This window comes from Miscanthus floridulus, chromosome 14, assembly GCF_019320115.1.
Source record: "Miscanthus floridulus cultivar M001 chromosome 14, ASM1932011v1, whole genome shotgun sequence".
Classification (NCBI taxonomy): domain Eukaryota; kingdom Viridiplantae; phylum Streptophyta; class Magnoliopsida; order Poales; family Poaceae; genus Miscanthus; species Miscanthus floridulus.
This window is the reverse complement of record NC_089593.1, coordinates 58,088,406-58,102,445: the sequence shown is the minus strand read 5'-3', so window position 1 is coordinate 58,102,445 and position 14,040 is coordinate 58,088,406. Positions and strand designations below refer to the sequence as shown.

The 14,040-nt window shown below is 43.3% G+C and overlaps 1 pseudogene; it reads left to right on the top strand.

Annotated features, from left to right (window-relative positions):
- Window positions 1–830: 830 nt before the first annotated feature.
- Window positions 831–10,504, top strand: LOC136505730 (disease resistance protein RGA5-like; annotated as a pseudogene).
- The last annotated feature ends 3,536 nt before the right edge of the window (window positions 10,505–14,040 follow it).

The following is a 14,040-nucleotide window of genomic DNA, read 5'->3' as shown; positions in this document are numbered from 1 at the left end:
TGGTGCCTACTTTACTTTTTCAGAAACCATGACAAATATTAAATTATTTGTTGCTGATTTATCCATACCCTAATTTTAGCAGACTGGAAACTATAGTAAATAAGGTTTTCCCAATTGTCCAATACTCCAATATGACTAAATCATGATTATTGTGTGCTGACATAGAGCATTTGCATCGTGCTTTTTATAGAGTTTCAGGGCCATGCCCCGTCCATTGCGTTATAACAAGGACCAACAGTTTGTTTGGGTGCTAACCCAAGGTCTGTTTGTTTGGGTGCTAAACTGCCAACCCAATTGTCCGTTGCGTTGTAACCCATGCGCCTGACAAAGTTTTGATGGATTGCGCACTTCAATTGTTCTCCTTTTTGTTTTTCGGGTGCGTTAACGTCTTGTTCTGCTGGCCACTCGCCGTCGGGCAAAGTCGTTGCTGTACTCTTTTCTAATTTCTCTTAGTGAAATACACGCCTAAGCACATTCTCTCAAAAAAAAAAGGTCTGTTTGTTTGGCTGGCTTTAAGCTACTGCTGCTCTTTGGTTTCTAGTGAAGGAATACTGTAACTGAATGGGTGGTGAACACAGCAGCAGCTAGCTGGCTGCTGCAGCACAGCAAACAGGCCAAAAAAAAAAAATCTTTCACCACCGTCTCTCCAACAGCATACGTGGTAGCAGACTAGCAGTGGCGCTCAACTCTGATGATTTCGCTGTCAAGGAGTACTAGACTGAATGACTGATCAGGCACGTCTGCACAGGAACGCGTAAATGGCCCAGCCAGTCTTGCCGTTCAATTTCAGAATTTATTAGGCTTGTCCTGCCGTGGTCCAGTCTCCGGGACTAGTCTCGCTGGAAACTGCCTGCCGCCAAGCTTCTCCATTATTGCAGCAGCCTAGAACACACTGTCGGTGAAAGTTCACAACCATATACTAAACCGTTCCCTTGCAATTTACATCCCAATCCCAGCTTCTCAATTTGCAGAGACGTCACAGATCCGGAAAGCAACAACACAGAAAGCAGTTCTTTTGCAAGGAGCCTCAAGCAGTTCTCCAACTCGATCCGGTGGCCGTAGCAGCCAGGGTGAGATCCATCCCTGCTGAGTGCTGACTGCCTCACGGCGGACAAGTGCCGGAGCAAGCCAATAATTGTCCGTCGTTTGGAAGATGGATGGGGCACTAGCGAGTGCTTCAACAGGGGTGATGAACTCCCTGCTCGCCAAGCTCTCTGCAATGGTTGAGGGGGAGTATGAGCTCCTTGGGAGTCACCAAGTCCGACATTGCTTTTCTGAGGAACGAGCTCAGCAGTATGAACGCCTTGCTTCAGAAGCTGGCAGCAGCGGAGAAACTTGACGTGCAGGTGCAGGTTTGGAGGGACAACATACGGGAACTAACCTATGATATCGAAGATTGCATTGACATGTTTATGCAGAAGCTCAACCATGGCGACGCCGCCAGGGCAGGTAATTTTGTTGAGAAGATAATTGGTAAGGTTAAAAAGCTATGGTCAGGCTTCCAGATGGCTAACCAGATTCACGAGCTCAAGGCTCGTGTGGTTGAGGAGAGTGAGCGTCGCTTGAGATACAAGTACGATGAATCGATCTCCACCGCGGGCAAAGTGGAGATTGATCCACGATTGCCAGCGCTGTATGTGGAAGCAGAGAAACTTGTTGGTATTGACGGTCCTACGCAGAATCTCATGGATTGGTTGATGAAAGACGACTCGACACAACAGCTTAGAGTGGTGTCTATTGTGGGTTTTGGAGGCCTCGGCAAAACAACTCTCGCGAACCAAGTGTATCGCAAAATCAAGAGTCAATTTGATTGTACAGCTTTTGTACCAGTTTCGCGAAGTCCCATCATAAAGAAGATACTCCGTGATCTGCTTACAGAACTGGGTAGTAGTAAGACTCATGCATCAGAAGACGATGAGCGGCAACTCATAAATAATGTCAGAGCATATCTACAAGATAAAAGGTAAGCATAAAAATACCCATGTCTACTTCGATAGAAATATCCAATATTATGATATGAACAGAAAAAAAGAAAGAAAGGGTGTGTGGGGGAAGGGGGGGGGGTGTATATATTATCGGATTACGTAAGGACCTCATCAGTCTGCTGCCCTCTTTACCAACCACAACCAAGTCTATCCAAAAGACAGTACAATTGTTTGTGCTTGTAGGAAGGTATACTGCAAATAATATATTTCAGAAACACTAACTTTATAAAATTTATTTAATAATTTATGATCAATGTTTACAATAAGTAGGTAGTGGTATATCTATTAAAATTCTGTTGTGGATCTGCACTAACTTGTTAGAATCGGTGATTACCTCTGTGTGTGTAACCGTAGATCCGGTAAGCCTCTCCTTGTCTTCTCGGTAGATGCACCGTAGCGGCTAGACGCCGGTGCCGTAGTGTAGAAGACGTCCAGCGCGGCGGAGACGATCACCAGTGGCCCGGTGTAGATCCAGTGGCGTTGTGGTGACCCGTAGTGGTACGGTAGTGATCCTGCAGGGGCAACAGCGGTGGTGGCGGCACATCTCGTCGCTGGCAGCACGGTCTTTAGATCGGTTTAGGGTTACTGTAGGTGGGTGTGGCGGCTCACGACGAACCTCGTAGTCCGAGCCCTCATCCACACATTCCTTTTATGTGTGCTATGCGACAGGGGCCCACCAACCGGATTAGGGTTGGGCTCCCCCGATCAGGGAGCAGAGGCAAGGGCCCAATAGACCGTTGGGTCTATTGGTGGAGATCAACTAACATTCTCCCCCTTGATCTCATTCCATCTTTCACTTTCATATCATTTACTTTTGTTCATTCCATTACAGATTAGCTCATAAAGCATGTCTCATCGTCACGGTCCATTGCCGATAGGCTTAACAGCTACAACTCACTACTCTATTCTGAAATAGATACTTATCTTTGAGCCTTCTTTTGTCCAGGAATTTTATAGGCTTTCCCTTAAACCCATGCTAGCTACATGTTCTCTGAACACCATGTTCTCTGAACACGTTGGGCGGTAAGCCTTTTATAAGCAGATCCGCGAGCATCTTTTCTGTACTTATATGCTCAAGACTTATGACTTGATCCCGAACTTTATCTTTCACAACATAATACTCTATGTCAATGTGTTTGGCAGCACCACTTGACTTATGTTGTGAGCATACTGTACTGCTAGATTATAATCGCAGTATAACTTTATGTGGTCTATAGATGTCGTCAACCACCTTCAAACCGGGTATGAACTTCTTTAGTCAGTTCACCTGTCCGTTGCCTCATAACACGCTACAAACTGTCATACATTGTGGACGATGTAGTGACAGTTTGCTTTGAGCTTTTCCATAAAATAGCTCCCTTTGCGAGATGATAGAAAATCCATATCTGGATATGCATTCACTCTCGCATAATCAGAATCTGAATATCCCACCATGTGGAGTGAATCACATCTTCCATATGTCATCATGAGGCCTTTCATTCCTTGCAAATAATGCAAGACTTTCTTTACTAATTTCAGTGTTCTATTCCAGAATTGCTCTGGAATCTGCCAAGTAAAACCTGGTAACAAATGCCAAGTCAGGGCGCGTACATACTTGAGCATGTTGCAAGCTTCCGACAGCTGAAGCATATGGAACCACTTTCACTTTATCGATTGAGCTCATATTGGTTCCTGGGGCATTTAAAATCCCCATATCTGTCGCCCTTGACTATAGGAGCAGGTGAGGGACTATATTTGTGCATACTGAATTTCTTTAAGATCTTTTCTATGTATGCCTTTTGTGACAGTCATTATACCATTTTTCTTCTATCTCGGTGAATCTCGATCCCTAGAACGAACGAGGCTTCGTCAAGATCTTTCATATCAAGTTTTGAGGACAAAACTTCTTTGTCTCCTATAGTAGATTGACATCACTACTAGCAAGTAAGATATCATCTACATATAGGACAAGGAAGACAAACTTCCCATTCTTAAACTTTGCATAGACACAATTGTCCTCTACATTCTCTTTTAAAACCCAAAATTCTTTATTGACTGATCAAACTTCAAGTACCACTGTCTTGAAGCTTGCTTTAATCCATAAATGGATTTCTTTAGGTGGCATCCCATTCGTTCTTTTCCTTCCATAACAAAACCTTTCGGTTGTGCCATGTAAATATTTTCCTCCAAGTCTCCGTTGAGAAATGCCGTCTTTACATCCATCTGATGTAATTCTCAATCGTAATGTGCCACTAATGCCATTATGATTCTGAAGGAAACTATACATGAGACTGGAGAAAAGGTCTCATTGTAATCAATTATTTCTCTTTGCATAAAGCCTTTTGCCACAAGTCTCGCTTTATATCTCTCTATATTCCCTTGAGAGTCAAGTTTTGTTCTGTAGACCTATTTACAGCCTACTGTTTTGGCTCCTTTAGGAATTATTTCCAAATCCCAAACTTTATTGGCATTCATCGATTTCATTTCATCTTCCATGGCCTCAAGCCACTTTGATGAATGATCACTTCTCATGGCTTCTTCAAATGAGGTGGGATCATCCTCCATTTGAAATTCCTTAGTGTTATACACTTCATAATCAGCAGAAATAGCTGATTTTCTAACTCTTTGAGACCTACTAGGAGCCTTCACATTTGACACATCTTCTATTTGAAGCTGTTGTTGCTCCCCCTCATCTTTTCATCCTCTAGGAAAACAACGTGTCTCATTTCCACAAACTTTGTGTGTCTCTCTAGACAGTAGAAACGAAAACCTTTTGACTTTTCTATGTAGCCAAACAAATGGCAACTTACTGTTTTGGGATATAACTTCCCAATGTTTGGGTTAAATACTTTAGCCTCAGCAGGGCTCTCCACACACACGCAAGTGGTTAAGTGAGGGTACTCTTTTTGTCCACAACTCATACAGTGTTTTGAGCACCGACTTTCTTGATACTCTATTGAGAATATGAATGGCGGTTTTATCACCTCCATCCACAGGCTCAACTGTAAGGTGGAGTAACTTATCATACTGTCCACCATATCCATCAGGGTACTATTGATTCTTTTAGCTACTCTATTCTGCTGAGGTTCGCCCGGTGTAGAATACTGGGCTACTATGTCATTCTTTTAGGGTATGCCAACCGTAGTACTCCCCCACGGTCAGACCTAACTATCTTAATCTTTAATATCTTAAATTTATCCAATGCTTATGTTCTTTCTTTGATTGGATAAATATAGCCATAATGGGAGTAATCATTTATGAATGTTATGAACGAATCATAACCATCCACGCTCTTTACAGGAAAATGATCATAAATGTCTGTGTGAATAATCCATAAAATTCATGCGCTTCATTTGTCATCTTTCTTAATCTTCTTTATATACTTTCCTTTTATGCATTCTCTGCATTGTTCTAAGTCTGAGAGCTCTAATGGAGAAAGAATATCATTCTTAACTAGTCTTTCTATTCTCCCCCTCGAAATATGGCCTGAACGATAGTGCCATAATTTTGACAACGCATCGTGAGCTCTCTTATGCCACCATTGCCAGAGTAACACTCTGTCACCAACTGCTTTATCAGCTGGGTAGCATATGTGTTTGAAGAGCTAGTGAACTGACTCTTTATTCTATCGAGGTACTCGGTGACCATGTCACACTCTGAGATTAAGCCCACAATTGCAAGCTCAATCATGTTCTTTATCATAGCCAAACTTTTTCTTGTTGGCAGTGATTCATTTTCTATGCCCAAGGAGTCATAGGATATCTTTTGGGATTCAAAATCCCTCTCTTTAGTTGCCCAAGTGGCATCATTCTCTTTTGTCTCCCTCACCGGTGCCACAAACTCAGTGGAACACGGTGAGGTGACTACCCAGTCCACCTTAGACAAGATGAAAACCAGGTCAAAACTTTTCTTAACATAAAAATAACACCATTTGCATGCCTTGATTCCAACGTTGGTCAAAATCAAAACATACAATTATTCTTATACATTAATTCTACATCACCGTTGGGTAGAAATAGAATTAATGCATAAATCATTGACATTATCAACTTTTCTTATACACTAATTCTACATCACCGTTGGGCAGAAGTAGAAATAATGCATAAATCATTAACATTATCAACTTTTCTTATACACGAATTCTACATCACCGTTGGACAGAAGTAGAATCAATGCATAAATCATTAAAATTACGATATTGTTATTAACAACGTTGGTTAGAAAATAACAACATCATAATCATATCAAAACTCTTTTTCTCCAATTAAATACCACATTGGTTTAAAATAACTGGAGAATTAACAATTTCTTTAGCAGCGGAAAAAACTTTCTTTTTCTCCAATTAAATATCACGTTGGTACAAATTAACTGGAGAATAATCAATTTCTTTGGCTGTGGAAAAACTCTCTTTTCCTTGAATTTTCTATTTCCTTTAATCCATTAATCAATTTCTAGGAAATAAACATTTACTGAAAAAACTTTCCTTTTCTCCAGTTAAATATCACGTCTGTTCAAAATCACTGGAGAATGTACTTACTCAATTTCTTGAATTTTACCCAATTATTTTTCTATTTTTCTTTTGAGCCAATTTGCATATTCAATTTTCCAGAAAAAAATAAAAAACAAAACTGGGCTCTTGCTCTTTACTGTTTCGGCCTGAAACGGCCCACGGCCCACAGCCGCACGCGCCCTTCCCGCGCGCTCACCCGCGCCCAGGCCGCAACCTGGGCCTGGGCCGGGAAAGTGGCCTCGAGCTCTATCCCGCCTAGGCCAAATCAGGTCCAATGAATATGCGCCGTCTGTCTGTATCCTACGGCCGAGCGGCGAGATCGGGCGAATAAAAACCTGTCGACGTCGGGTTCCTCAGAAAACCCTAGTTCATTCAGCGTTTGCTTTCTCTCTCTTCTTCGCCGCTCTCTCCTCGCTCTACCTTGCTCTCTCTTCTCAGCCGAGCACAACCGAGCGAGCGAGAGTGAGCGAAGGCGTCCATGGCACCGCCGCCGACCCCCTCGCCGGCGTGCGCGCTCCCCAGCGGGTGAGCATGTCGCTGTCGAGCAGCCTGGCCGCGGTGACCCCTTTGCCAAGCCTGGCTCGGTCTTCTTCTCCCACGCCAACGAAGGGCCGGCTCGGCTCTTCTTCTCCCGCGCTGGCGAAGGGACATCCCGACGCACGGCGAGGTAGATCCACCCCTTCCCCCTTCGGATTTGTATTTGTTCTTCTTCTTTTTCTTTTTGAGTTCATCCGAATGGGAAACTAGGGTTAGGGTTAGGGTTCCGACCCTTCTTTTTCTCTTCTTCTTCTTCCCCAATCAGATCTAGATCTTGTCTGCTTCTCTTTGTTTGACCGATTGGGGTTAGGGTTCGTGTGCCGACCGCTTTTCTTTGTTCTTTTTCTTTTCGCTTGAATTTCCTTTCTTTTCTTTTCAGATTTGATTCTGATTGGGATGAGGGGGTTAGGGTTCCGAATCTCTTCCCTTTCCCTTCTTCCCCCTTCCCCTTCTTCTTTTGGGATTAACCTGATTTGGGATGGGGTTACAAATTAGGGTTAGGGTTTCGGTTGAACCTTTTCTTTCCGAATCTCTTCCCTTCCCCTTCTTTCCTCTTTTACCCGATTAGGGTTAGGGTTACACACTAGTAACCTGGCTCTGATACCAATGTTAGAATCGGTGATTACCTCTGTGTGTGTAACCGTAGATCCGGTAAGCCTCTCCTTGTCTTCTCGGTAGATGCACCGTAGCGGGTAGACGCCGGTGCCGCAGTGTAGAAGACGTCCAGCGCGGCGGAGACGATCACCAGTGGCCCAGTGTAGATCCAGTGGCGCTGTGGTGACCCATAGTGGTACGGTAGTGATCCTACAGGGGCAACGGCGGTGGTGGCGGCACATCCCGTCGCTGGCAGCACGGTCTTTAGATCGGTTTAGGGTTACTGTAGGTGGGTGTGGCGGCTCACGGCGAACCTCGTAGTCCGAGCCCTCATCCCCACATTCCTTTTATGTGTGCTGTGCGACAGGAGCCCACCAACTGGATTAGGGTTGGGCTCCCCCGATCAGGGAGCAGAGGTAATGGCTCAATAGACCGTTGGGCCTATTGGTGTAGATCAACTAACATAACTAAGTGTCTATACAATCATATATACTAGCAATGGAAATTTGTTACTTGATCTTGTGAAACTAATGCCATTGCCATTCAAATAGGTACTTAATCATTGTTGATGATATCTGGAGCACAATCGCCTGGGAATTTGTGAAGTCTGCTTTACCTGAGAATAAATTACGCAGTAGAATAATTACTACTACAAGACATTCTGATGTAGCCAGATCATGCTGCTCAAGTTATGAAGGATATATTCACAACATTCAGCCTCTGAGTAACCAGGACTCCTCAATGCTGTTTTATAACAGAGTTTTTCAAAGGCAGACCTCCTGCCCGCCTCATCTAGAAGAAGTCTCTCTGTCAATAATAAAAAGATGCCATGGTCTGCCACTAGCTATAAACACAGTAGCTGGTTTGTTAGCTAACAGATCAAATGATATAGACCAATGGGAGCAAGTTCGAGATTCTATGGTTTCTGGACTTCATTCACAACTAGTTCGAGATATACTCCTGCTTAGCTACTATGATCTTTCACATCATCTGAAGTCCTGCTTCTTGTATCTTTGTATATTTCCTGAGGACTGTAAGATTGCAAGAGAAAAGCTAATATGGAGATGGATAGCTGAGGGGTTCATCACAAATGAAATTGGACAAACATTGGATCAAACAGGAGAGAACTACTTTAATGATCTTATCAACAGAAACTTGATTCAACCTATTGATATAATGTATGATGGGATGGCTACAGCCTGCCGACTCCATGATACGGTGCTTGATCTTATCATTTCACTTTCCACAGAGCAGAACTTTGTCACAGTGGTAGAGGGGGAGGTGTTTAAATGTTCCGCTGACAAGATTCGCCGGCTCTCTCTCCTATCCAGCTTTTTGGAAAATGATGTACTGCAGGAGATTATGAACAAGTGCTCACAGGTTCGCTCGCTGATTAGGTTCCACGTGGCAAATAAAGAAGCCCCTCATCTGCCAATATTTCATTCTTTAAGAGTATTGGTTCTACGATGTACTTGTGCCAACCTTGGTATTAGTAACCACCACATTAAAAGTATTGGGAGCTCTTTGCAATTGAAGCACCTGGAAATAGGTTGTCATAGTATTACTGAACTTCCAGAGAGCATTGGAGGCCTGCAGTATTTACAGACACTGGACATACATGGCAGCAAAATTGACAAATTACCCCCAACCATAGGCAATTTGAAAAATCTGGTGCGTCTACTAGTTGATTTTAACATAGAACTGCCGGATCAGATTGGCAACCTGCAATCGTTACGCATGCTGTCACATGCTTATTCGTCTGGCTCTGTGAAATTTCTGGAGCAGCTCAGGCGTTTGACTAATTTAAGGGTCCTTCACATAAGACTGCACGGCAGCAGTGAACTTGGTGATCATGGCATGTGGAAGTATCAAGAAGCTTTGGAATCATCTCTCACTGTGTTGGGTAAACACGGTCTTCAGTCACTTGAGATTGACACTAATGATTACTCGACAAGTAGACTGATGGATCTATTGTGCTGCAATGCTACATTTCTGCGAAAGCTGTGCAACCAGAGTTATCTTAGTAGGATTCCACAGGGAATGCAGTGTCTAGTGAATCTTGCCCATCTTGATATCCGTGTTACCTGCATCAAACAGGAAGATCTCTGCATCCTTGGCGCCATTCCAAATCTGCCCTATGCCATACTGACCTCACTTGAAGCACCTACTGAAAGGCTTAGTATCGGCAGCCAGCAGTTCTGTTACCTTAAGGAGTTTATCTTCAGGTCCTATGGGGAAGATGGACTGAGGATGGTGGCTGAACAGGAAGCTATGCCAAGGCTTCGAAGTTTAGGGCTTAATTTTAGAGCAAAGGAAACAGAATCCAAGACAGGTTTTGAGTTCAACTTTGTACACCTTGCAAAACTGGAGCATATCACCGCCACAATTGACTGTTACAAGGCCACTAGAAGCAGAGTAGAGGCTGCAGAAGCTGCCATCAGGAACACAGCCAACATCCATCCGGGACATCCTACACTACAAATCGAGAGATTTAGGGAGTACAGTACAGTGGAGGATGAGGACAGGAGGGAAATGGTTCTGGCGGTGGAAGACAAAGAGGTTCAGCAAAAGCACTCAAGAAAACGCAAGTGTTGCGAGGGCCTACTGCCATACTAGTGGGGTTGGGAAATAAGGAACCTATCAGTGTTTCATCACCATCGTGTTCCATTCTATCATCAAGTAGGATGATTAGCTACTATCTATCATCAATCACGATGGCGCATATTGAAGACACTGTTGTATTACGCGAATCTCTAGTCGTAGCGAATGCAAGCATGCTTATTAAATTCTAATGACTATACCAACGAATACTATAATTGCAGTTCTATTTATGTATGAGTGTGAGAAGGTAGCTAGCAGCATCATTGGTGTAATTCCGCGACAAATAACTTCCAGTTTTTGAAACACAATTTCATATATAAATTATGAAATGGCACCACATGCAATTTTCTTCTAAAAGAAAGTGACGAGGCTAGAAGTGTAGAACTGGGAATGCCACAAGTGGCTAAAAATTTGTAGCAAACATGTTATTTATTTAAATTTACTTCTTGTACATAAGTGGTAATAAACATCAATAAACTCGTACACATCAAGTAGGGAGTGGCCGTTGACACCAAAATTTGGGTCCGTGTAGCGCCCTTGGAGTTCATCATTTGTTAGGGAACTGTAGTGTCTTCAGGATTTGCTAGCCAAAAGGGCATCAGGATCGGCTGAATTCCATGATGTCGCCGTTTCAACAATGGGCTGTGCCAATAGAAGATGACAAGCATGGTGGACTCTGTAGAAGAGAAAGATTGGAGTCCAAATTATCTTAATTTAGAATGTTCATCCTTTTTTATAAATTTTGAAACCAGTCTTGTTCAACCAGGTCTCGTAGTCAAGCCTCGGGTATAAATATTAGACCCTGGCTATTATAATAGACATCTCTCATCGATCAATCACACCAGTACCTTTACTTTTCGGTTTACGTCACCCCTTAGAAATAGGAGTAGAGTAGTTCTCAGCGAGTTTTTTGGGCAAGCAGGGCTGCATCGGTTAGGTCCGACCTCTTGTTTGTTTGTGAATATCCGTCACGACTTATACTTTGTTTATAAGGTTGCATCGGTCTAGCTCGACCTCTTATAAGTTTTGTATAAGTTAGTTATCATCAGTTATTGTAAGATTGCATCGGTCCCGCTCGAATCTCTTACAATCTCTGATATAAGTTACCCCTTGATTCTTATCAAAATTTGAAAGGTTGCATCGGTTCGGCTTGATCTCATACAAATTTTGATATGGATTAGTTATCGGTTAAATCTATTAAGATTGGTAGGGTTTCCTTGCTGTTTTTAATAGATTTGCTAGTTATCGATCTTATTATAATTAGTATTCTTATTATTTGTAACAATATCACCCTTTACCTGATTAAGATTGAAACAGATCGGCTTTATATCTCTTTAAATCATCGTCTTGTTGCCTTTTCCTGCTTAGATCTCACTTTGACGATGGTTTCGGCTAGATCAGTCGTTTTGTCTCAATCTTGATCGAAGATAGCATGTGGTCAGGGTGTGTTTGATCTTAAGTAAGCTTGCTAGTTGATGAGATCTGGTCTAGAACTGCTATTATGGCTGCCATTGATCCGGTCAACCCCCACTGTTAGCACTATAGATTGAAAATTATCAAGTAGTAAGGCTTGCTTATGGTCAAACAAGCCTCTGGCTGCATGCTATGTTCACATCGGCTATTTAGCCGATCGCTCGTGCTTTCACGATTGTAACATGCTTTCATGATTCCGTTAAATATGAATAGACTCATATTGTTTGAAGGTTTAATTTGTTATCTTTATTATAGCTGTCATCGATCCGGTCGAACCCCACTATTAGAGATAATAGGTTAGATCTAATAGGTTTATGGATCTATCCATGTTTAATGATTGAGCATTTGCATGTTATGAGCTTACTTCCACCGGAATCGACTGTTTTAGCCGATGGCCTGCTTATTGAGAATACACTGGCTATAAATGTATTTGTACTCGTTTTTATCCTGGTCAAAAGCTAGTATGTTTCTCCATTAATAAAGATGGTTTCACGTTTATCCATCACACCTTTACATCCTCTCATGATCATCGGCTCTTAAGATCTATACAATTGAATAACTGATAATTGTCGATATACTTATTTTACTTATCATGTATCATGAACATGATCGATATCGACTCTCTAGTCGATAGCCTTATCTCATCGGCTATCTAGCCGCACATTTAGAACTGTCTGGAATAACCACTGGTATGTTCCACCTTAAATTACTGATCAATTTTCTCCCCTTGTCAATTGCAGGGTCAAATTGACTGACACGCCCTAGGTCACGACCATCCAGTCCGGTGTTTCTCTAAGCCCGGTAGAGCTCGGGATCTACTCCACACGGTTTCTCTCGGCTTCTTGCGTGTGCGCCCGATGGCGAGGCAACCAACCATTTTCACCGTCCACACCTTTTTATTTAGGGTTGGCTTCATTCATAGGTGACGACATGTCAATATTTATATACCATTTCAGTAGGGGCCTCGGCCTCTCCGGTTTCCTCAAAATATATTTATATACCATTTTGTTGCAGCATGACTTCAAAAGCTGGGAGCACCTATGTTTTTCTTAAAAAAACACATGGACGGGTCAATACTGGCTCTGGTCGGCTGTCTGTTTGTGTTTGTGGCTGCCGATGTGGTTGCAATTTTTCCCTATTCAGTACTGTAGCTACTCAAGACATCCCTCCTGCTGCAGCAGCGGCAGCGCTATAATAAGCGCACCCAGTGCTGGTGCATGCCTCGCTTATAAGCTAAGCATGATTATCTAATATGCCACGATATGGAGAATTAGCTGTCTTAATAAGCTGGACGTTTGGTTGTCCTAAGTATTTTTGATAGATTATCCGTCCTAGATGTATGTAAAAGGACCTATGTACCATGATACCTCTTTTGGTTTGTTACCATGATGGTTCTTACGATGATCTGAAGGCAATGATGGCAATATTTTTAAAGTTTGAGATAGAAATATGGTTCTATTAAGATACAATGTATAATAGTCCAAAATAACACCGATTTATGCATATAAAAGAAAAAGATTAACAGAAAAAGAAAGGACACTGGGAACCTGGACTTTTCTCAAAATGTGTAGCACTGTTTGTGAGTCTATAGCCTTGGAACTGAACCCAGATAAAAGTTTTTATTTCCATCCCAGTCCTTCAAAATCGATGCAGGGGGCGGCAGGGCTAAGCCGAAATTCCGACCATGGTGGAGGCGGGCCAGGTCCAGAGGGAGGAGTGCTTTAGGCCTTAGCAGCTATGTTCCTATTTCCAGAACGGGAACTTCAGATATCATTATATAACATGGGAACGGGAACATTCGCGTTCCCGGAACGTAGACGTTCCCAGAACGTAGAACATGGGAACGGAAATGTGAGCCATGTTCCCGTTCCCAAGCTGCTAAGCTCCAGCCGGCCGCGCATGAGCTTAGAGGGTGTGGAGATCCGGCGTCCTAGAGCTCTGAAGCCTTCGCTGGGAGAGGGAGAGCCGGCTGTGTGAAGGGGTGTGGTCATGGAGGCCATCGGTGGGTGGGCGCCAGATCTGGCAGGGACCTACTCGCCGTTGTTGGATCTAGGCCAGGGGAGGCGGCAGTCGAGACGAAGGGAGGCGCTTAGGGTGGAGGGAGACGGTGGGCATGGAGCGGCGGTGCGACGCCCACACATGAGGAGGGGTGATCGCACAGGATAGGAGGAAGAGGCAGACAGGGAACACGAGTGGGCATTTTCCAAATCGCGGGCCTCAACTCGCGTACTGGAGGACGTCGCGATTGGTGGGATTAACGGCTTCTACGGGTAGTAGACGCGTCGGAAACAAAAGGGGCTTCAGTAAATTCCCTCCTTGGCACACATCTAATGAACACCACACGACTAACTAGTAACTATT